The following is a 23482-nucleotide window of genomic DNA, read 5'->3' on the forward strand; positions in this document are numbered from 1 at the left end:
TTCAATATCAGGTAGGTCTTGTGTTGCTTGAGTTTTCTTTTGACCTTCTTCACTCTCTTCTTCCTGCTCTTCTAAGTGTGAAAAGTTTTCTTTTATGAGTCTCAAGTGTCTTCTGTTCCTGCGAAGGATTCCTCTGTCCGTCTGGACCAAGTAGGATCTGGGAGTTCCTGCTAGACGCAATACTGTAGCTGTGTTTACCCAGCCTCGCTCTCCATCCAGTTTCACTGCTACTTTGTCTCCCGGTCTTAGTTCTGGCAATTCTTTTGCTGAATTTCTTCTATTGTAGAAGCGTCTGTAGCTTTCTTTCGTTTTGTCGTCAGCTTTACGAATTAGTTTGAAGTTTGGCCACTTTGGATTCAAATTTTTCTCAATCGTGGGAACAGTAGTTCTGAGCTGTCTTCCAAGCATTAGCTGTGCTGGACTAACTCCTGTTGCTTGTAACAGTGTGGCTCTGTAGCTTAATAAAGCTAGAAATTGATCTTTTTGCTTCAAGATTCTTTTGGCTGTCTGCACTGCTCTTTCTACTTCTCCATTGGCTTGCGAATAGTGTGGACTTGTTGTTACATGGTGGAAATCGTAAGCTTTATCAAACTCTCGAAATCCTCTTCCTTTGAACTGTGGTCCATTGTCTGTTACAAGTTCGTTTGGGCAGCCCCATCTAGCAAAGTTGTTCTTTAGGCGAGAGATCACTGTATCGCTAATCATGTCTGGGAGATATGCAATTTCAATGTATCTAGAAAAATAGTCAACAGCAATCAAGTAGTGTTTCTTCTGTAACTCACATATGTCAGCTCCAACTCTCTTCCAGGGTCTATCTGGTAGTGGAGTCGTCATCAGTGGTTCTCTGTGTTGGGTAGGTTTTGCTTCTTGACACACTTTACATGCCTGGATTGTATTCTGGATTTCCTTTCCTATGCCAGGCCACCAAACACTCATTTTGGCACGCTCTCGACACTTTGTGATGCCGTAGTGACCATCATGCAGTCGTTCAATAATTTCCTGACGCAAACTTTTTGGAATCGTTATTCTGTTACCATGCAGCAGGATTCCTTTTGATAAAGAGAGGCAATTTTTCTCAGAATAGTAGGGTTTAATGCTCTGGTACATTTGCTGCGTATTTTGACCATCCTTCTTTCACAAACTGGGTCACTGTCTGCAGTTCTGGATCCTCGCTAGTCAGCTGTTTGACTTGTTCCAGTTTGCTTCTAGACATTGGCCATGCCGCCTGTGCTGCTTCTTCATAAGCGTCTATCTCTTCTGTCAATTCAGCTATTTCAGGCTGGACTGCTGGTGAACAATGTCTAGACAATGTATCTGCCACTACTAATGTCTTCCCAGGTACATATTCTGCTTGTGGGTTGTACCTCATCATGCACATTAGTAGTCTCTGGCACCTGAGCGGTACACAGTCTAAGTCTTTGCTGTTTATCAGTGGTATCAGTGGCTTGTGATCCGTCTGAAGTGTGAAAGTATCTAGACCGTACAAGTACTTGGAGAATTTCTCACATGCCCAAACAGCAGCTAAGCACTCTTTTTCTATTTGTGCATAGCGTCTCTCTGTGTCCGTTAGTGTCCTTGAGCAGTATGCAACTGACTTTAATTGTCCTTTGTGGCTCTGCAGTAGGACTCCACCTAATCCATAGCTACTTGCGTCTGCACTGACTGTAGTAGCCTTGGTTGCATCATAGAAAGCTAGAACTGGTGCTTCTGAAATTAGCCTTTTCGCCTTTGCGAAAGCTTGTTCCTGTGCTAAACTCCAGTTCCAAGATGAACTGCTCTTTAGCAATTCATTCAGGGGTCTTGTTGTCTCTGACAGGTTAGGTAGGTATCTTCCTAGATAGTGTATCATACCAAGAATTCTTCTCAATTCAGATGTATTCTTGGGTGGCTGTGACTCTGATATAGCATTTACCTTCATTGGATCAGGGCGTATCCCGTGCTCGTCTACACAGTGTCCTAAATACTGCAGCCGTGTTTGACGCATTAGGCATTTCTCTTTATTGAGTTTCAGACCTGCAGCTTCAATTATCTGGAGGGCGTCTGACAGTCTTCTGTCATGTTCTTCTTCTGTGGTGCCGTATATCAGGATATCATCCATATACACCGTGACCCCATCTTGCTGCTTGAATAGTTCTGTCATCTCACGCTGGAAGATTTCTGGGGCACTTGTGATGCCAAATGGTAATCTGCGGAAAAAATACCTGCCAAATGGGGTTATAAATGTTGTTAGTTTGGCATTATCTTCCTTTAGTGGAATCTGCCAAAAGCCACTCGCCGCATCTAGTAGCGAAAATACTCTAGCATTGACTAACTTGGGGAGGATGTCATCTAGAGTTGGTAGGACGTATTTCTCTCTCTGTACAGCTTTATTCAGTTGTTTCAGATCAACGCATATCCTGACAGATCCGTTTTTCTTTGGTACAGGAACCATAGGAGCGCACCACTCGGTCGGCTCTTTAATCTCTTCAATCACACCGCATTCAATCATGCGCTCTAGTTCCTGCTTCACTTTGGGGAGCATCGGCAATGAAATTCTTCTCGCTGTGGGTATGCTGTAAGGTACTGCACCTTCTTTAAGGCTGATTTTAACTGGATTAGTCTTTTAGTAGACCGATATTTCCAAAAAGTTCACTGTAAATTTCGTTAACTTGGTATACTATACCCATTGTGGCTGCTACATCTCGTCCTAGTAAATTGCTCACTGGTGACCCACTAATCACATACACCTTGAATTGGTATTCTCTCGCTTTGTACTTTGTTTTGGCCAAGAATTGTCCCACGCACTTTAACTTCCCGCCTGGACTGTCAAGAGTTACACCTGTACTTTGTAACTGTGGAGTATTCTTCAGACCGAAGTATGTTGTTTCAGAGATTACAGTAGTATCAGCTCCAGTATCTATCTTGAAATTGACTGCAGTTCCCTGAATAATTAAATCTATTTTCCATGCCTTGCTAGAATCGTCCACTCGTGTAACTGATCCTAAGAAAAGTGTTTCTTTACTTTTGCTTTCATGGTTCCCACCTGCAATTACTTCATTCACCACACGGGTGCGACAAACTACAGCAAAATGGCCTATCTTCTTGCATTTGTGACATTCAGCATTCCTTGCAATACAATTATCTCCTCGCACGTGTGCTCTGCCACATCGTGTGCACTTTGGGCCGTTTAGAGTTTCATATTTCTGGCCTTGCTTCTGAGTTGTTTTACCCCAACCCCTCTTTTGCTGTGTATGTTTCTGGCTTTGCTCCTCTTTATAGCCCCGATTTGGCCACGTTTTCTCTAAACGCTGTTTATGCTCCCGAGTTACTTCACAAAGCGCACTGCTAGTCCCTTGTTCAGTCAACTGTTCTTTGATCAGTTCAGACTGGCGTGTTAGCTGGATTGCTTTCTCTAAAGTCAATTCTGGCTTTAACTGTAACTTCTGAGACATGTCTTTATCTAAAATGCCTATTACTAGTCTATCCCTGATACTCTCACTCTTGGCATCCCCAAACGCACACGTTTCTGCTAATTCATACAGGCTTCGAATATATTCTTCAATCGTTTCGCCCTGCTTTTGCACTCTCTGGTGAAAGCGAGCTCTTTCATGAATAATTTTACGCTTTGGCACAAAATATTCATCCATTTTCCTCATGACTATATCGTAGTCTTTTTCGTCTGTATTAGTATCAAACGTGAACGTTTTCAGTACATTCTCAGCTTCTTTGCCTAAAGAATATATAAGAGTGCAAACCTGAACTTCTCCCGATTCCTTGTTGAGCTTCGTTGCGATCCGGTATCGGAGGAATCGCTGTCTCCATTCCGGCCATAGCTCCGGACGGCTGAAGTCAAAGTTGTCGGGAGGGTGAAATTTCGCCATTCTTCTTCACTTCTGACACCATGTAATGTTTCTGTAACATCAACAACTGTATCTGATAATACAGATTCTCAGGAGGCTTTATTGAAGTTTATCGCACAGTTTATTATTACATCCAGGGTGATATATATTCAGACTAGCATCACAGGTTACGCATTACAACACAGCCACGTGGCAACCTTTTTCACCTTGTTCCACCAATAACGTGTCCCTTATCCTTATAACCCATGCACATTGGTTCCGGTGCCGTGCTTCAATATAATTATAAATGATTGCGATATGTCGCCTATCATTACATTCACAACAGATATGCCTGCATTGCTGCTTTTATGTTTTGGAGACAGTTACACGCACGCGCTTCGTATTATGGCAAAAGAGATGACTTTACTGGTGCGTACAGACCAGGATGTTGACAGTGTGTGTATATTGTAACAAAAATCCTTAATGCTATAAGTGAGCCTTCATCGATTTCGGAGCCAAACTCAATATTTATTACACTAATAAATGATCAAAGACAATCTGCCAATTATTAACTAACAATTAACAGGTCACTGTGGGCCACGAACTGCCCCACTAAAACAAATTAATTTTTAAAAGTTCTATTGCCCTTGCGACGGCTTTGGTATACTCTCCCATTAAGTAATGGTTACATTTCGTACTTGAAAGGGAACGCTAGGTTATTTTCATAACCCTGGTTTCCTGAAATGGAAATGTAACCATTAACCTTCAAGGCCAAAAATAATGCTGAGGTCTGTGAGCGCTGTCATTTTATCGGGGGCGGTCCATGACTGCTTCACAGTCTCTGCTGAGTGGCTTCGGGGTCTTCAGGAGGTAAACATCTATTAGGTAATGGTTACATTTCTATTTCAGCGAACCAGGGTTATGATAATAATCTAACGGATCCCCTGGACAAAGCGTGCTCACTCTTTCTCTCCTAGAATGAACACTGGTAAGTACCTGCTGCAGAAACCATTACTAACTCCTTCTCCCCTTTTTCAATTGTCATTCTCTGACTAACTCTGCTTCTCAGTGAACTTATAACTGATGCCAATCAATCTGTCTAGCTGAAACCTCGCTGCATCTAATCACCCCAAATGGCTGTTCCCTCTTTGACAAACCTCGCCTCACTGGCCGAGGCGGGGACACTGCTGTTATTGCAAATTCTGTGTTCACTTCCTTAGTTTTTTCTTTGCCAGCCTTCATTCATTCTTCATTTGAGCATCTTGCTGTCAAGCTCCTCTCTCCCATGTCCCAGACCCTTGTTGTTATCTACTGTCCACCAAAGAATAACTCTGCTTTTATTGCTGAATTTTCGGAATTCCTCTCCCTCATCTGCACTTCTACTGACAAAATCCTACTCTGTGACTTCAACATTCATGTTGACTTGCCTTCTTCCCCTCTAGTGACAGACTTCAACACGGTCATGGACTGTCTTGGGCTCCCTCAATCTGTCAACGTCCCCACTCACACCCTCTCCAATCTCTCTGTCTCAGATATCTGTCTTTCTGACCATTTCTTAATCACTGCTAATATTAATCTTCCTGCTCCTTCCTTCGCTACTGATACTGTTATTTCCTTCTGTTCCAAGAATCTGCTGAATCCTCTGAAACTCTCGGAATGTGTCTCTTCATCCCTTCTAACAGGTACTGTCCCGTCCTTCGGTTGACGATACAGTGACCCTCTACAATGTCACCCTTACTCAGATCATCGACACCGTTGCCCCGCTTACAACCAGAACTGTCAAGAAAGATCGAAACTGCCCATGGTACACCCTCGAACTTCGATTGCTTAAGTCTGCCTGCCGCAAGCTTGAGCGCAAGTGGAGGTCGTCTGGACTAATGGTTCACAGAGAGATCTGGGCCGACCATCTTGGTAGGCATGCGCTCGCCGCTGCCAGGGTAAAGTACTTATCTGAAATCATAACTATGGGACACGGTAAACCCAATGGTCTCTTTAAGACCATTGACAAAATCCTACATCCAGCCACTGATAGATCCATCTCCTGTTCATCCTCCTCTCTTGCCTGTCATGATTTCTCCTCTTTCTTTCGGATAAAATATTGACTACATCTATTCCATGCTGTCCTGCCACAAACCCAGTTTACAACATGACCACCTTGACTCTCCTCCGGTTGCCCCTCCTGCTCTCTGCTGATGTCTCTGGCTACTACCACGTGCCCCCTGAACCCCTGGCAAACTAATCTTGTCCGTCTCTGTGCTTCTGATCTTGCTCTTTCCATTATGCACACTCTCAACCTGTCCCTAGACTCAGGCTCGGTTCCTGCTGTCCTCAAGCTTGCCCGAGTTATGGTACTCAAAAAAAACCCTCCCTCGACCTGGCTGTCTTATCTAATTTCCATACCATCTCCAATCTCCCTTTTTTCTCCAAAACTCTTGAAAGGGCTGTAGCCAGTCTGCTGATGAAACATCTCGCAGATAACAATCTGCTTGAATCTCTACAGTCTGACTTCTGGCCACATCACAATACCAAAACTGCTCTGCTCCGGATTGTAAATGATCTTCTCCTTAATGCTGATGCTGCTGCTCCCTATGTGCTTGTCCTCCTTGACCTAACAGCTGCTTTTGATACCATAGATCATAGCTTTCTTCTTGACCATCTTCAGAAGTATGCTGGAATCTCTGGAACCTGTCTCTCCTGGATGTACTCTTACCTATCTGGACGCATGCAGTCAGTTTTCTATGCTGGATGCAGTGGTGTTGCAAACCCAGTCACTTGTGGTGTCCCTCAAGGGTCTGTTCTTGAGCTGCTTCTTTTCAACATCTACATGCTTCCCTTGGGTCACCTCATCCGTCAACATAGCCTCATGTTTCACTCCTATGCTGACACCCAGTTCTACTTAAAACTCAACCCTGGAAGCCCCTCTGCCATGGTCTGGCTCTCGGCCTGCATTCAAGACATCGAGGCCTGGATGCAAATTTTCTTCAGCTCAATACTATCAAATCTGAACTCCTTCTAGTAGATCTAAAACTCAACTTAAGAATCTCAGTATAGCTTCCCTGAACCTCGGAAACTGTCTGCTGCTGCCTTCCCCCACTGAACGAAGCCTTGGTGTACTTCTGGACAGCAACCTCTCCTTTGATGCCTACATCTCCTCCGTGGTCAAATCTTACTTCTACCGTCTTCGAAACATCTCCAAAGTCCGTCCCTACCTTTCCGTCCTGAATGTGGACATACTCTGTCATACATTTGTTTCCTCTCAGCTCGACTACTGCAACTTTCTCTATGGTGGTCTCCCGGCATGCGCCATAAACCTGCTTCAGCTAGTTCAGAAGGCCGCCACCAGGATCCTTAACAGATGTAAAAAACATGAACACATCACTCCTGTCTTGCCCAGCTGCACTGGCTACCTGTAAAGTTCAGGATTACTTTCAAAACTCTCCTCCTCACCTACAATGGCCTTCATCACACAGGCCCCGAGTACCTCTTAACCTGCTGACCTGCTGTCCCTGCCCACCGGCTGGGGTCCTCCCTCTGGCCTGTTTGTTATCCCCAAGTAAAAGTGCACCACGCTTGGAGAACACTCATTTAGCTCCATTGCTCTGACTCTCTGGAACCCTCTCTCAGCTTTGGTGCATGATGCTCTGTTGTCAGGTGCAAGTGGTGTGGGGAACAAAGTGAATGTCCAAACAGTATTTCTCATAAAAAAACTATCTGTTTTATTTTAATAAACAAAAGAATCTGCCCTTCTACCAGCAATGGTATTGGTGGAGGGGTACAATAATAATAATAATCCGAAGGACTTTGTCCGTCCAGCGTCCTCTGTGCACGAAAGTGTACGTGCTCAACTCTGGGGGATCGTGGTAAGCATGTGTGTTGAGCCGCGCAAGGAAGTGCTCAGGGTTGACTGCTGGCTCTGAAGCCACAGCTCCTGAGTGCTCACTCTTCCTCTATAAAACACAAAAACACAAACGTAACAAAACAACAAACAATACAGGCTCCTGCCGTCTGTTACGTTTTCAGCGCAAGGGGGCCATACTTGCGTACCTGTCTCCCATTTGTACTACCCAACTCCTTCCTGCAATCAGTTTGGAGCCCCGGTGTAACCAATTGCTGCTTGGCCCGCAGCTGATCGCATGCAAGTCATTTTGTGTACTGACAGCTACATGCCTCCACCAAGATGGCCGACTTCCTGTTTCCGCCCACCGTCGAGTCGACCCGTCTATGGGAAGGCATACTACTAACCTTACATGACACCCTTTCGGATCAGGAGGGAGACTTACAGCATCGATTCTTTCTCTCTTTATCACATATCTCACCCCTCAGAGTGATGCCGAAGGAACACTCGGCCAACTCTACATTCCCCAATGGTCCCCCCTCCCCTTGAAAAAAATTAGCGTTTTGATGCTATTACCCGCACAATGTTTCACTGTGTAGTGGAAGGGTTGCAGCGCCAGATAGCACCGAGTTATCATGGTGTTATTGTCCTTCATCATATGTAACCACCTTAAAGGAGCATGATCAGTGACAAGAGAGAAAGAACGCCCCAACAAGTAATAGTGAAGAGCGTGAGTAGCCCATTTGATTTAAATGACGGAGTAGTTAATCTCCCTAGGAGTCATTTTTTTGCTCAAATAAATGATAGGGTGTTCTACTCCGTCAACTTGTTGGGACAGGACCGTCCCCAGACCAATAGGGGAGGCATCAGTTTGAAGGATGAACTCTGCTGAAATCTGATGAAATCAGAGCAGGAGCTTGACAGAATCACTTCTTAATCATATCAAATGCCCCCTGACACTGCCCTGTCCATTTAACTATTTTTGGAGCAGCCTTTCGGGTGAGATCTACCAAGGGGCTGACTATGGTGGCATGCTCGGGGATAAAACGCCGATAATAACCAGCTATCCTCAGTAGTGATCTCACCTGTGACTTGGTTCTCGGGATCGCCACTATCTCCACCAGCGCCTGGACTTTGGAGGCGATCGGCTTTATCTGGCCATTACCCATAATGTAGCCACTATATTTGGTCTCTTGCTTGCCAAATGCACACTTACCCAGTTTGGCTGTTAGCCCGGCCTCCTTTAGAGACTGTAGGATGGCTGAAAGTCTAATAATATGTTCCTTCCAGGTAGAGCTAAAAATCACTACATCATCAATCTACATGGCTGCATACTGATAATGGGGAGCTAAGACCGGGTCCATCAGTCACTGAAAGGTGGTGGGAGCTCCATGCAACCCGAAGGGCATGGTCTGGAAATGGAACAAGCCATCTGGGGTAGAGAAAGCAGTTTTCTGTCTTGAGCTCTGAGTGAGTGGAATTTGCCAGTATCTCTTTGTCAGATTCAATGTCGAGATTAAGTGAGCCTTACCCAGTCGGTCGAGGAGCTCATCCACTCAGGGCATTGGATATGCATCGAACTTGGAGATGGCATTAACCTTTCTAAAATCCACACATAACCGAATGGATTCGTCCTTCTTGCCCACCATCATGATTGCACCACTCACTCCGGGAAGGTTCAATGACTACAAGCCCGAGCATATCCTCCACCTCCTTGCAAATGGGACTGCGGCTCTCTGGGATCAGGTACGGTCTCTCTCGAGCCTTGACACCTGCTAGAGTAATAATAGCATATGAAATAACGTTAGTTCTACCAGAAGTCAGAAAAAACATCATTAACCCTTTGCGTTCTGACATTGCAATTTTCCCTTTCCGGTCCAATGTCGGACCCTGTCAATGGCCAAGTGAGACCGATAGGAGCCGAGAGAAGCCGGAAAAAAGGGTCGTGTAACAGGGGAGATCTGGACTGACTATCTGACACATGCGTGGGACTGCAGGTAGAGGGCAGCAGTCTCGTAGGATCCGCCTGTCGGTCATGGCGATGACACAGAGGTGGGGAAGAGGGTGTCGGTGCTTTCCCTCCCTCTGAGTGGCTGAGAGGTGGGCCTTGGGAGACTGCTCAGCCCATAAGAACTGCGCCTGGTTGTGCACTCGGGTGGCCATGTTGGGGGATATATGTTGATATATAGGGCAGCAGTGTGGAGTAGTGGTTAGGGCTCTGAACTCTTGACCAGAGGGTTGTGGGTTCAATCCCCAGTGGGGGACACTGCTGTTGTACCCTTGAGCAAGGTACTTTACCTAGATTGCTCCAGTAAAAACCCAACTGTATAAATGGGTAATTGTATGTAAAAATAATGTGATATCTGTATAATGTGAAATAATGTATAATGTGATATCTTGTAACAATTGTAAGTCGCCCTGGATAAGGGCGTCTGCTAAGAAATAAACAATAATAATAATAATAATAATAAATAATAATAATAATAATATACAGTGACGCTGGCAGAAGAGACCAGAGTGAAACAAGGATCAGGCGAGGCCGGCTGAGGGTGACAGCCTACCTTAAAAACTAATTTACAAAGTAAAATAAATAATTACGTACCCGAGGGGACATATGTAGATATACGGGAAACCCTGGCCAACCCCAGTGTATTGGAACAACCGAGTGTAGGACGGAGACCCATTCTGACCGGCTTAGTGGCAGTAGGGGCACTGTGTAAGCAGTACTTTTGTTTGTAGTTTTATTACTGTGTTTTATTTTCCCTTTTTCTTTCGCCTTCTGTTTTCATTATTATTTTCGAGCACTTGTAGGTTCACAGAACAGTATACCTGTATTGGTAACCTTGTGGTCCTGTTTTACTGTCGACCGTATACAGCCCACGGACAACAGTGCCCTCTGTGGGCTAAAATAAATAAAAAAAGAAAATAAATAAATCTGGACACCTGTGCGGTGTTTGCAAATAAAATCTTCTGTCTCCCGTGTCAGTGAATACCCCCACCCTTCCACATGGTGTATCTCATGAATACAGATAGCCCCGGCACCACATAGATAACACAGACATAAACAAACAAGATAGCTGCTTCTGCATCCAGCGCTCAAAGAATATCACAGACATTTGCAGAGCTTTTTAAGATGTTATAGTATTAGAATAATGACTTGGATCGCATTATTGAGGAGTTTGGTGATAAAACGAGTGACCAGGAGATGATTTATCGGTTGCACTACTATGAAGAGGTATGTGAAAAATACAGCGAACAAGGGATGGGGTGGAGCTGGAGATGCAGTACTGAGTGTTCTGTTGATATGCAGTGCCTTTTAAACTTGTTAATTGTCTGTGTTTGGAAATGTTTTTTTGTTTGGCCCTTGTGCCTGTTTATTTTGTATTTGTAACTTTCAAACTGTCTCTGAGCCTCAAACCTCTGTCATCCTTGTCACATTTGGTGCTCAGAAGTGGGATAACGCCACCTGGAGGCTCAGGGCAGTATTTTTTTTTTTGTTTTTTGAATTGAGTTTTTTTGAAATAAAAAATGGGCAAGAAGAGCAGACAGAGGCAGCGACAGAAGCAGCAACAACAGCAGCTGCCACCACCACCCCAAACCCTGTTGGAGGACCCAGTGAGCCTCTTCCCGTGGTGTTCCTGGTGTGGGAAGGAGGATCATCGGTGGAGGTCCTGTCCAGATGGGCCACCAGCTGACTGGTGTGGGCGCTGTGAGGCGGATGGCCACAGCTGGGCAGGATGCCCCCACAACCCGGACCAGGAGCAGCTGCAAACCACGTCCTCGGCAGCCACCCCACCACTTCCAACATCACCGCCTTCACCACCATCGTGGGAGATCTGGGAGTGGCTGGTGCACCCCGAAGCAGACCTCCCCCACGACCTTCCCATAGCCATCCGCACGCTGTGGTGTCGAGATGGGGAGAGGTGGGAGAGACGGCATCACCCGGTTTCCCTCCAGGATATAGCTAGCATGGTGCTGGATTACCTGGAGGTAGACATGGGAGGGGCTCCCGTTATTGAAGTAGAGGAGTGGTGTGCTCACTGCTGCCAGTACGGGCATGAAGAGGACGCGTCCCGAGAGCCAGAGGGGGTGGAGCCGCCATCCCGAGAGCCAGAGGGGGAGGAGCCGCCGTCCCAAGAGCCAGAAGGAGAGGAGCCGCCGTCTCGAGAGCCAGAAGGGGAGCCGCTGCCGTCGCCCAGAGGGGGGGCCGCTGCCACAGGCCGAGAGGGAGGAGCCCGAACGTCCACAGCCCGAGAGGGAGGAGCCCGAACGTCCACAGCCCGAGGGGGAGGAGCCCGAACGTCCACCGCCTGAGGGGGAGGAGCCAGAGCGGGAGGAGTCGGTGCGTCCACGGCCCGAGCGGGAGGAGTCGGTGCGTCCACGGCCCGTGAAGGGGAAGCCCACAGGCCCAGGGCTGAAGGGACCCGCAGGGGAAGAATACAGGCTGTTTTCACCACCACCGCCAGCAGAGGGAGAAAAGCTGGAGCTGTCTCTCCCTCCACCGCCAGCAGAGGGGGAACAGCCGGAGCTGTCTCTCCCTCCACCGCTAGCAGAGGGGGAACAGCCGGAGCTGTCTCTCCCTCCACCGCCAGCAGAGGGGGAACAGCCGGAGCTGTCTCTCCCTCCACCGCCAGCAGAGGGGGAACAGCCGGAGCTGTCTCTCCCTCCACCGCCAGCAGAGGGGGAACAGCCGGAGCTGTCTCTCCCTCCACCGCCAGCAGAGGGAGACGAGCTGCTGTTTCCGCCTCTGCCAGCAGAGGGAGACGAGCTGTTGTTCCCGCCTCCACCACCAGAGGGAGTCGGGCCGCCGTTCCCGCCTCCGCCACCAGAGGGAGTCGGGCCGCCGTTCCCGTCTCCGCCACCAGAGGGAGTCGGGCCGCCGTTCCCGCCTCCGCCACCAGAGGGAGACGGGCCGCCGTTCCTGTTTCCACCACTAGAGGTGCCACCATCGCTGCTCCTGCTGGAGGGTCCAGGTTCCCTACCAGCGTTCATGGGCTTTGATGGTCCGGGGCCCCCGCTATTGAAGGAAGCTTGGGGGATCCGGCATCAACCCCGCCCACCACCGCCCGCTGAAATAGCCCACCCAAGGGACATAAGGGGACTCTTGGGGGGAGGGCTTGGATTCAAAGTGTGGGGGGGGGGGGGGAGTTTGGCCGATTGCGGCCTCCGTACTTTGTACGTGGGGGAGGTGTGTGGCAGAGCAAGGCTCTGCCCTTAGAATTACTGGCAGGGATGGAGTTAAATTCTCCTCCCTGCCCAGATTGATTGCTTCAGGTGGGAGCAATCCACCAATTAATTATTCAATTATTATTCAGCCACCTGGCATAAAAGGAGGCCTCAGCCTCCCAGTTGGGGAGAGAGTTCCAGAAGGAGAGGAAGTAACTGTTTATCTGTGTGTGCTATTTCGTAAGTTTTGAATCCAGTGAAGGCGTTGCCCAGCCTGGAAGACTTATTTTTGTAAATTTTGTTTTGGTGTTAATTGTCTGTGTTTGGAAATGTTTTTTTGTTTGGCCCTTGTGCTTGTTTGTTTTGTATTTTTGTATATTAAAATCTTTATTTTTGAACTTTCAAATTGTCTCTGAGCCTCAAACCTCTGTCATCCTTGTCACAAACTCCTTCAAACATTGTGACATAAAGTTCATCCCGTGATCAGTGAGGATTTCTTTTGGAATCCCTACTCTCGCTATGATCTGCACTAACTCTCAAGCAATTGCTGCGGCACTAGTGGATCTCAATGGTACGGCCTCTGGATCCCTGGTCGTGTATGTGAGTCTGACTGGCTCAATGGATCCACTATATCCATAGCAATGTGTTCAAAGGGAACTGGCATTGCTGGCATTCCGGACACTACGCTACATATCTCGTCACCTCACTAAAAACGAGCCAATATTCGTTCCTGAGTCTTGTTGCTACTTAAATGGCCCGAACATGGGACATCGTGAGCCAACCGCATGATGTCATGTCGAAAAGACTGGGGAACGAGTAATTGTGTTACAATCTGACTTGTGCTTGTGGCTTGGGATATGTAAGAGGCCGGTTATCCTCTACAGCCTTCCCCTTGATAGACCGAACCTGCCCCCATGTGAGCCAGCGAAGGATCATTTTTTTGTTAGATCCACATCTTGGCCCCAGAACTTCGGGATATCGAGCAGAGTTAAAGTAGCTTCAGCACTAGAGGCCTCAGTAACCCGCAGGTCACACTGAGTCCCGATGCCCTTTCCCTATCATTTGACAGACTTTGAAGTTTCCCCCAACAAACCCCAGCCTTGTTTCATTGACATTCCTTCCCATTTTTCAGCCCTTTGCTCTCTTTTTGTTTATTTCGGGCCAAATCGGGAACGGAACAAACCGCTGCTCCCATGGTCTTACCGGAAACTGGCTTTACCATTTTATTAATCATTGTTTCAAAATGTGGCCAGTCTCAACCTAAAATAACTGGATACGGCAACTTTCAAGCCACTGCCACGATTATGTGGTGGGTATGACATCATAGTCAAATCTAATTTAGTGAGGAGGTAGTCCTTGTTATTCCTATGAATACAGGAAATGACCATGACCAGCATGACCACCAAGGTACCCCCGTCAACAGAGCTTCTTCAATTAAAGTCTGCCCACATCCTGAAACTAATGCATGGGTGCTCACATCACCAACCCGTACATCAACATGCAAGGCCCCTCCCAATCATTTCCCCTGGACTTACCTGGTGCTGTTGGTACGTAATGGGAGGCCGCACCACATTCCATCGCCGCTGGACAATTCCGGGCGAGGTGGCCGACTGCATGGCACCAGTAACAGGTGGGGTGAAAGGGTACCCATGGAGCTTGTATGAGGGGTTCTCTGCTCTTACCACGCTGGGGGTCGACCTTGCTCTCCATTGTTGTGGAAAAAGGCCGCCCATGGGGTACTGATGAGAGGTAGATCCATGGGGGGCGGGGGTGAAGTGCTGTGGGGATCCCGTCCTTGGGACCATCGTTCTGGGTTGGTTGGAGGGAGGAGTGGGGGTGGCGAACAAGAGAGCTGTGGGCAACGCATCCTCATATACCAATCGGACTTCTGCCTCCAGAAGTCCGATTGGTGACCCAGTTCTGGGTGTCCAGCCCCAGCACCTTCACAAATTGCTCAATGGTAATTAACTCTCACTTTTTCTGCATTGTTGGTGTCGGGACAGAGCCATCGGGTCACATGATCTACTGCTGCTGCGCCACCGCGTGGGGTCGCTGGTATTTCCTTTACCTGGCTTATATGGAAGCTACTAAAGGTTTTAAAGATTCAGGTGAGGACCCTGCCGTGGTATGGGAAGCTACTAAAGGTTTTAAAGATTCAGGTGAGGACCCTGCCATGGTATGGGAAGCTATTAAAGGTTTTAAAGATTCAGGTGAGGACCCTGCCATGGTATGGGAAGCTACTAAAGGTTTTAAAGATTCAGTTGAGGACCCTGCCGTGGTATGGGAAGCTACTAAAGGTTTTAAAGATTCAGATGAGGACCCTGCCGTGGTATGGGAAGCTACTAAAGGTTTTAAAGATTCAGGTGAGGACCCTGCCATGGTATGGGAAGCTACTAAAGGTTTTAAAGATTCAGGTGAGGACCCTGCCATGGTATGGGAAGCTAGTAAAGGTTTTAAAGATTCAGGTGAGGACCCTGCCATGGTATGGGAAGCTACTAAAGGTTTTAAAGATTCAGGTGAGGACCCTGCCATGGTATGGGAAGCTACTAAATGTTTTAAAGATTCAGGTGAGGACCCTGCCATGGTATGGGAAGCTAGTAAAGGTTTTAAAGATTCTAAAGAAATTAACACAGATTTTTGTTTGTTTTATTCTGACTTGCATACTTCTGCCTCCTCATTAAACACTGCAACTTGCTCCTGCTTTTTAGAAAATCTTGACCTCCCACAATTATCCACTGAAGAAGCATCAGACCTGGGCAAGCCCATTTCTCTTGCTGAATTAAAATCTGCACTACAGAGTGTAAAGTGTATGGGCTTATACACCCCGATCAACTGGTTTTATGAAGGGACGTCTTGCTTTGGATAACATGCGTCGTTTACTACATGTAATCAATGAAGCTACAAACCTGAACACTCCCTGTGCTGTACTAACTTGGACGCGGAGAAAGCATTTGATCGGCTTGAATGGGACTATTTATGGCTCGTACTAGAACGCTTTGGTCTATGAGCACATTTTATTAATATGATACATATTATGAATGCCAACCCCTCTGCCATAGTATCGACTGGTACTACTCACTCTGAAACCTTTAGTATTCATAGAGGTACCAGACAGGGCTGTCCACTTTCCCCGCTTTTATTTGCTCTCTCTCTGGAACCCTTAGCATAGAATATTCGTCAAAATATAATAACGTCCCCTATTGAATTTAAACAGTCAAAGCATTTCATTTCCCTGTATGCTGATGATATTCATCACTCTCTCCTCTCAATTCTGTCAGCTTTTGGTGAATTTAGTGCCTGGTCTGGTAACAAAATTAATTGGTCTAAATCTTCCCTGTTACCCCTTAATCCTACAGCTGGCAGGGTCCAATTGCCATCAGTCATTCCTGTAAAAAAGCAGTTTACTTATTTGGGTGTCAACATTTATCCCTCCGTACAAAAAATTGCGGTTAAAAATTATCTGGGAAGACTTACGCAGATGGACACTCATGCCCACCTCTTTACATGCACAGATCTCTACTGTTAAAATGAAGATCCTCCCAGTACCTGAGTCACCATCTTCTTCATAGCAGGGTCGAGGTCCTTGAGAAGGTCATAGCCTTGGTGAAAAAATGTGTATTGGGCATGGAAATAGGAGAAGATCTGAAATAGATGGGAGTTAAGAATTAGATGGTATTCAACCACATCATCTCCAAGCAGAAGTACTGGTGATCAGGAGATGCAGTTAGCCATACTGAAAAATAGCAGGGATGAAAGACAATGGTCACAGACTACCTGGCCACTATTAGCCCTCCCCCCCCCAACCCCCCCCCCCCCCCTCAAAATATTTATATTTGTGCAAATAAACATCAAAATGGAAGTCCTCAACAGACACATGTAATGACCCCCCAATACTAATAAAATGTTTAAAATCATGAACATGAAATTCCATGTTGGACTAGCTTTAAGTCCCAAGCATACCTTATATTTTAAATTGTACACACAGATGTTAACAAATGCTGGGAATGCCCCATAAATAAAACAACTGTCACTGAAAAACATTTCAGATAGACCTAATTCAAAATATCCACTTCTGCTGCATCTTAAAGAAAAAAAGGTTTCTATAAACTTATGTAATTTCTGACTGGGTCCTTGAACTATAACACAACTGCACAATGTAATGCAGCATGTGCTGCTGCAAGTGTTAGTGGGAGTATATTAGTTTGGCTCACAGAGAGAAGTAGTGTAAAGCAGATTTCAAGGGAGAGGAGAAAGTTTCTTCAGATGGTAGCTAACAAAATAATTCCTAAACTTACAGATTGTGTACTTTCATTTGTTATACAAGTCTCAAATGAACACATTATAGTAAACTTGTATTTTTATTTTAAAACACGATATCTGGTACTACAGTTGGTTATCTCTGTTTGCAAGCCACGCTTTCAGTTAGTGTTACGCTTGCTTGGTCACCTGCAGGGGGAAGTTGTCCACACCCATTCATACAGCTTCTCCATGCTTCCAGTCAGTAACATGCTTTGACCCAGAGGACACTGCTGAGGAGAAATTACCTAGGACATGCAACTGCAAACAGATAACCTGAGAACGGCATAGAAACTTGAGAGCTTCCTTTATCCTAAAGTAGTACCAGATATCATGCTTTAAAATGAAAATACATGTGTGCTGTAATATGGGTTTCTTTCAAAATTACACATTTGAGACCTATTAGTGTAAAACAGCTACAGTTACTTCAAACAAACTGTAAATACGGACGGAATAAATCCCTCAGGACCGACCTGCAGACTGTAGTCCAGGGCAGTGTGCTGGAAGCACTTCCGGGTAGCTAGTAGCAGGTGACTGGCTTTCTCAGCATCTTGGGCCTTGTCTCAGGCAGCCTGGGCACTCTTTGCTGCAGCCTGCTCCAAATCCTCAGTGATCCAGGAGAACTCCTTCCGTGCTGGGGAGTGAACCAGGCAAGCTCAGACAAAAACAAAGCATACCCGGGGAGACACGGGGTAAGGGGAATGGCATCTCTGACAGAACAGTTTGTAAAAGTGAAATGGATAAGGGTAAAATGAGTGGTGGGTTTAAATGATGCATCGCTAGAGGAAACGGAATATACAGCAAACATGGCAGCTGTATTAGGTCACAACCACATTTTGTCAGTTTTTCAAACTTTTAAAATGTTACTTCCACTTGGGTTAAGCCCATTTATCCTGCCACCACACTGCAGGTTCACGTCCTGTGCAGCATGTAATAAGACCCCATTTTCCATGATGTACAACAGACCTAAGGTGGGGTCCTAATACCCGCTGCACAAAAAGAAAGTTAATTTTTAACGTGGTGGCTGATTTCTCTAGAGATACACCAAAATAATTTATATAACAAAGGAATTTGCTAGAAAGTGATCATGAGAATGTTTAAAGCCTTACCGCTTTAAAAGATGCAAGTTACTAAAACGGGCTAACGGGCTATCTCATGTTAGGAAGTGATGCTGTTAGAGCATCTCTGACGATGCTGGTACCTTCTCGTGTCTCATGTTAGGAAGTGATGCTGCTAGAGCATCTCTGATGATGCTGGTACCCTCTCGTGTCTCATGTTAGGAAGTGATGCTGCTAGAGCATCTCTGATGATGCTGGTACCCTCTCGTGTCTCATGTTAGGAAGTGATGCTGCTAGAGCATCTCTGATGATGCTAGTACCCTCTTGTGTCTCATGTTATGAAGTGATGCTGCTAGAGCATCTCTGATGATGCTGGTACCCTTTCATGTCTCATGTTAGGAAGTGATGCAAGTAATCAGGCGGCTCTTGCTCACCAATGGAGCAGGTGTACATTACCTGTATTTTAAAAAGTGCTTCTTATTGACCAGCTTACCTCAAAAAAAGGAAAAAGCATGCTGTTCAGAATAAAGATTCCGTTTTCCCAAAGAGTTTCCTTTAAAATGCAATAGGGGTTTGGATTTGTATTGCTATAGTGTCCATTTTATGTTGTTTTTAGCTAGTTTAAAGGTTTATTTTTTAAAGTAGGTCTGCTTCTCTAAATATTAAACAGTTCTCTAGCTCTATGCAACAATGCAAGTGTGCCAGGCAGGGCTTGCACCACACACTGAGGGAAAGGGACAATCTCCCTCTAAATCAGTGTGTATACTTTTACCCCAACCCTGGACTCTTCTCAGTTTCCTATGAGGATCACAGACTCACCATGTGGAAATGGATCATCTCCTGCAGCCCCTGTGTGAAGTGTGCCAGGCAGGTCTGCGGAAGAGAGGCTGGTTAGTCAAACTGATCACTTAGGCCATATGTAACAATGACGCTCATCTTCACCACAGCCGTAAATACAAAACCAGTGCTATCAGTAACATGAAAAAGTAGGTCTTCATTTTAATACATTGACATACATATCAGACATATGTCCCCACATACCCCCCAGATTGTGACACTCACAATAGCTTATGCTAAAGAAGGCTCTAATCAAGTCTTGTCACAATTTAATAATTTAATTATTATGTAGATATGTGTAGAAATGCAAGTATGACATACAACCTCATTCATTTTGATACTATCATAGTACATCTATGGAGTTTGAAAAGTTGCCCTGCCAAAACTTTGAAAAAATGATGCATTTGCATTTGCATTTTTAAATAGATACATAGATTGGAAACTTAACATGGTACAATTATAGACTGTGACTGAAGGAGATATACGTTATTTGTTTACTTAGCAGACGCCTTTATCCAAGGCGACTTACAGAGACTCGGGTGTGTGAACTATGCATCAGCTGCAGAGTCACTTACAATTACGTCTCACCCGAAAGACGGAGCACAAGGAGGTTAAGTGACTTGCGCAGGGTCACACAATGAGTCAGTGGCTGAGGTAGGATTTGAACCGGGGACCTTCTGGTTACAAGCCCTTTTCTTTAACCACTGGACCACACAGCCTCCTATGTACAGACTGCATTACAGAATACACTTTTTCAAGGCTGATCCATAAGGAACATGATTTTACAGTATACAGGAGAGCAGTGTTTTGGTGAATCATTTAAAAAGTTTAATCCTTAATCTCTTGCATGAGGAAGTTAAAGGAAACAAAAATAAAGGAAGCAGACTCTTTTGACTGCTGCACCCCAACACACCTGCTAATCTCTCTGCTTTATTTGATGAAACATACATGAAACAAACATGAACCTACAAAACTGGACTTCATTCTGGAAAGAGTAGGTTTTAGGGAACCTTACTGGCTTTTACTAGGAATACATGCTTAACCCCAAAACAGAGCACACAACTTGTTTTTAAGGGTGATCTTATGAGCCAAACTTTCCCTTTAATGAATCACGTTCTTGCATTCTCTCTAACGTTCATTTATAGAGCCTGTAAGGATTTTTGTATTTCCCTGACCATGTAGCTCATTAGCTTGGCATGTGGTCTGAAATTGAGTGATAACTACGCACCTCGTGTGGGGCAGTGTACACATTGTTCCAGTTAAAATGGCACAAGCTCTTATTGTTTAATCAGCCTTTGTTCCTTTTCATTATACTACCCATTACTTATGCTTCCTATTTAAATGATGAAGAAATGAGAAGCCATTGAAACTGTCTGTAAACATTGTGTGATTTTCCTGTGTTTAATGTAAGCTCTGAATCAACGCAGAGTTAATAAACTCTTAAAATCAAGCTGTACACAGCTGGTGCACATCAGCAGTTTGCAATCACCAGCCTTGTTGTTCGACCTTGTGATGCGTGGGTATAGTGCTTTACTGCCTGTGAGAATTTAGCAAAACTCTTAAATGTAACTTCTTGTTATCTGGGTTTCTGCTGACATTGGTAAAGTGAAGAAGAAACGCCAATGTGCTTTGTCTCACACCAGGCATCATGCTAGGGAAATAAGACCAAATTTAGTCAAGGAAATTATGTAAGCTAGCTGTATATCTGTGCTGTCCGAAGTAATTTCTTTGGTCAGGTCGGGTCAGTTCAGCTAAAAAAAATAACATCAGAAACTAACACCTCTGTGCCATGCTGGCTCAGAAAAAAACAACATCTCTGATGCCATGAAAGCTCAGCTTGGCTCAGAAGTAAATAACATCTACACTGATATCAGATCAGAACACCATTAACTGAGACTTGTATGTGCTTTGTTCCTGCTTGCATTTTGATTCCTGAATAAACTAATTTTGATTAACGTTATCTGAAGAAGATTAATTATTTTTAAGAAGAAATCAAACCTCTTACAAGCCTTTAAATGAAGTCCCGCATGTTTGTAGCATCTCAGTGAAGTCTTACATAACACAAAAAAAGAAGAAAAAGAAGTGTTGAATAACAAGTGTATAAGACTGGGGTTGTATTCTGACTCTACAGAAAGTCCTGTATTGCTGCCGCACTGCTCATACCAAGAATATTGGTTTAGACATGTTGACTTGGCATGGATGTGGAGCATGTATTTGCATAAAGAACTATGTAAATTCCGATGCATACCTGTTGTGACAGCTGAAGTTCACCCTGGATTGGCAGATAATGTGTCAATTCAAAGTGACAGAATTGTTAGCAATTAAAAGGCTCCTTGCACCTACAATGACCTGCACAGTCTCAGATCTTACTTGCATTTAACAACCATAGGACAAATTTGAATGCTGTCTTTACTCATATTTGTCAAACTCTGTGGACCCACCACACACTGTCCAGGTGGCCTGTTATTCCACCAGATGTGTTCAGTTACCTTGTGTAATATATGCCTTGTCAAGTAGAAGATGGCCACCACATACTGGCACACTATAGTCCAGTTTATACAGTACCTGTTGTACACTTCCATTCGTAATATTGGTCTCAGATGTGTAGTTTTGAACGCAACACATATTATAGTAAATATGTTTTCATATATGGTACTACATTTGGTTAAATAAATCTCTGCTTGATACCAGTGCTTTAATTAGTGTTACACTTTGTTGGTCAATTAACCTGCCGCGTGTCCACACCCCTTCAGTGGCTTCTTTCCTATCATAAAACCAACCAGCTGCTTCCCGTATGGACTGTCATGCTTTCAGCCAGTAGCATATTTTGACCCCGACACTGCTGAGGTGAAATGACCCAGGAAGTGCAAGTGTAATAAATGATCTGAAAAAAGGAAACTGAGAACTTCCTTTAACCTAAAGTAATACCAGATACTATTTTTTAAACAGAAAATATATGTTTGCAATAACACGTATTTCTTTAAGTACTGCACATTTCAGACTAATGTAGCTAATGGAAGTGCAAAACAGCTAAGATTCATGGAATTATTTTGTTAGCTGCAATTACTTTAAGAACTATATTGTTTGCAGTAGTTTCATAGCTTCTCAATTACAGTTTAACAATACAGTTGTGGGTATGGACTGTAATACTCTGAAATAACTTACCGTAACTGTGTTGTCTTTTCTATGGTATTGGGAAAACACAACCCTGTCCAAAAGCACTTAATTGGCTTCGCTGTATGCCTCCCCAGCTTCCACCATCCAGCTGAGGGACAAAGGGACATTGGTTTACATTTCTGGCACTGGAGACTGTTCTCTCATCCAAGCTGTTGTTATGTGAGCCTTACTGACTCCCAAGCATGACTCAAGGCTATCCTCAAGGAGTGTTAGTAATCACCTGTTAGGGTTGCCAATACCAAATCAGATCAGTCCCTGTCATGGTAAAAGCACATACCCATAATCCATGAAAAAACAGAAGTGTGCTATACAATGGTCAAACAGGTTCCTCCATATAGCCCCACATTCTGATATTCTCAATAACATCTGCTTAAGAATGCCCTAACTAAGTTGCAGAACTGTGGAGGTCAGCCATTCTTTTACTACTCAATAACGGATCAGCACATAAAGCCCAGCTGAGAAAGGACACCAGTTCAGGGGTTTTCAACCTCTTTTTGAAACTGTACCCCCTCTGTCGGGAGGTTTCAGCTAAAGTACACTTTACAATTTCCGCTCACTGAATGGTACCACAGTTGCAATTAAAGGCAGAATAATCTGATTAACACATTTTCCCCCGTTTATTTAGTATATCATTTTTCCAAACAGTCTGGGACTGACAAACTGCTGATTTAACACAGAATACCAAACAGTAGGCTTAATTCTTAAAACTGAAATACATGTCATTGGATGCACAGAATTAAAAGACAGTATTTAGAAATCTCTTCACAAACACTTGTATTCGCTTTCTGTTCGGCAAAGTCATTATCCAATATAAAATGGTCTCCACTGTAAATGTTTATCACGTTACCATTTACTTCCCACCTCAGCATAATTATGCGTGCCACTTAAAATGTTTACAACATCAAAAACATAACCTCAAGATAAAACTATAATACCTAACAATTATATGCTTAATAAAGCCAGCATAATTATCCAAAGGGACTTTATATAACTTTCTGTCACTTTGAACTTTCTGTGTTTTCTTCCTTCGTTTTTGTTATGCAAGTAAGAAATGCATCCGTTTCAAACACCAACAACATAATCAACCAGCAGCTATTGCGGTTACTAAAATGTAACCGCGGTAATAAAACAAAAACCGTCAAAGTATGAGTGTTGTGATTAGCCTATAATGTCTATCGGAGCATTTATACTTCTAAAAAAAACACTGTGCTTCACTGATACGACAAATTAAAAACAGCAAAAATCATGAGCAGCACAGAGTGATCTCCATAGCCACAATCAGCAGACGCCTGCTT

This window comes from Acipenser ruthenus, chromosome 12 (genome assembly GCF_902713425.1).
Source record: "Acipenser ruthenus chromosome 12, fAciRut3.2 maternal haplotype, whole genome shotgun sequence".
Taxonomy (NCBI): Eukaryota; Metazoa; Chordata; class Actinopteri; order Acipenseriformes; family Acipenseridae; genus Acipenser; species Acipenser ruthenus.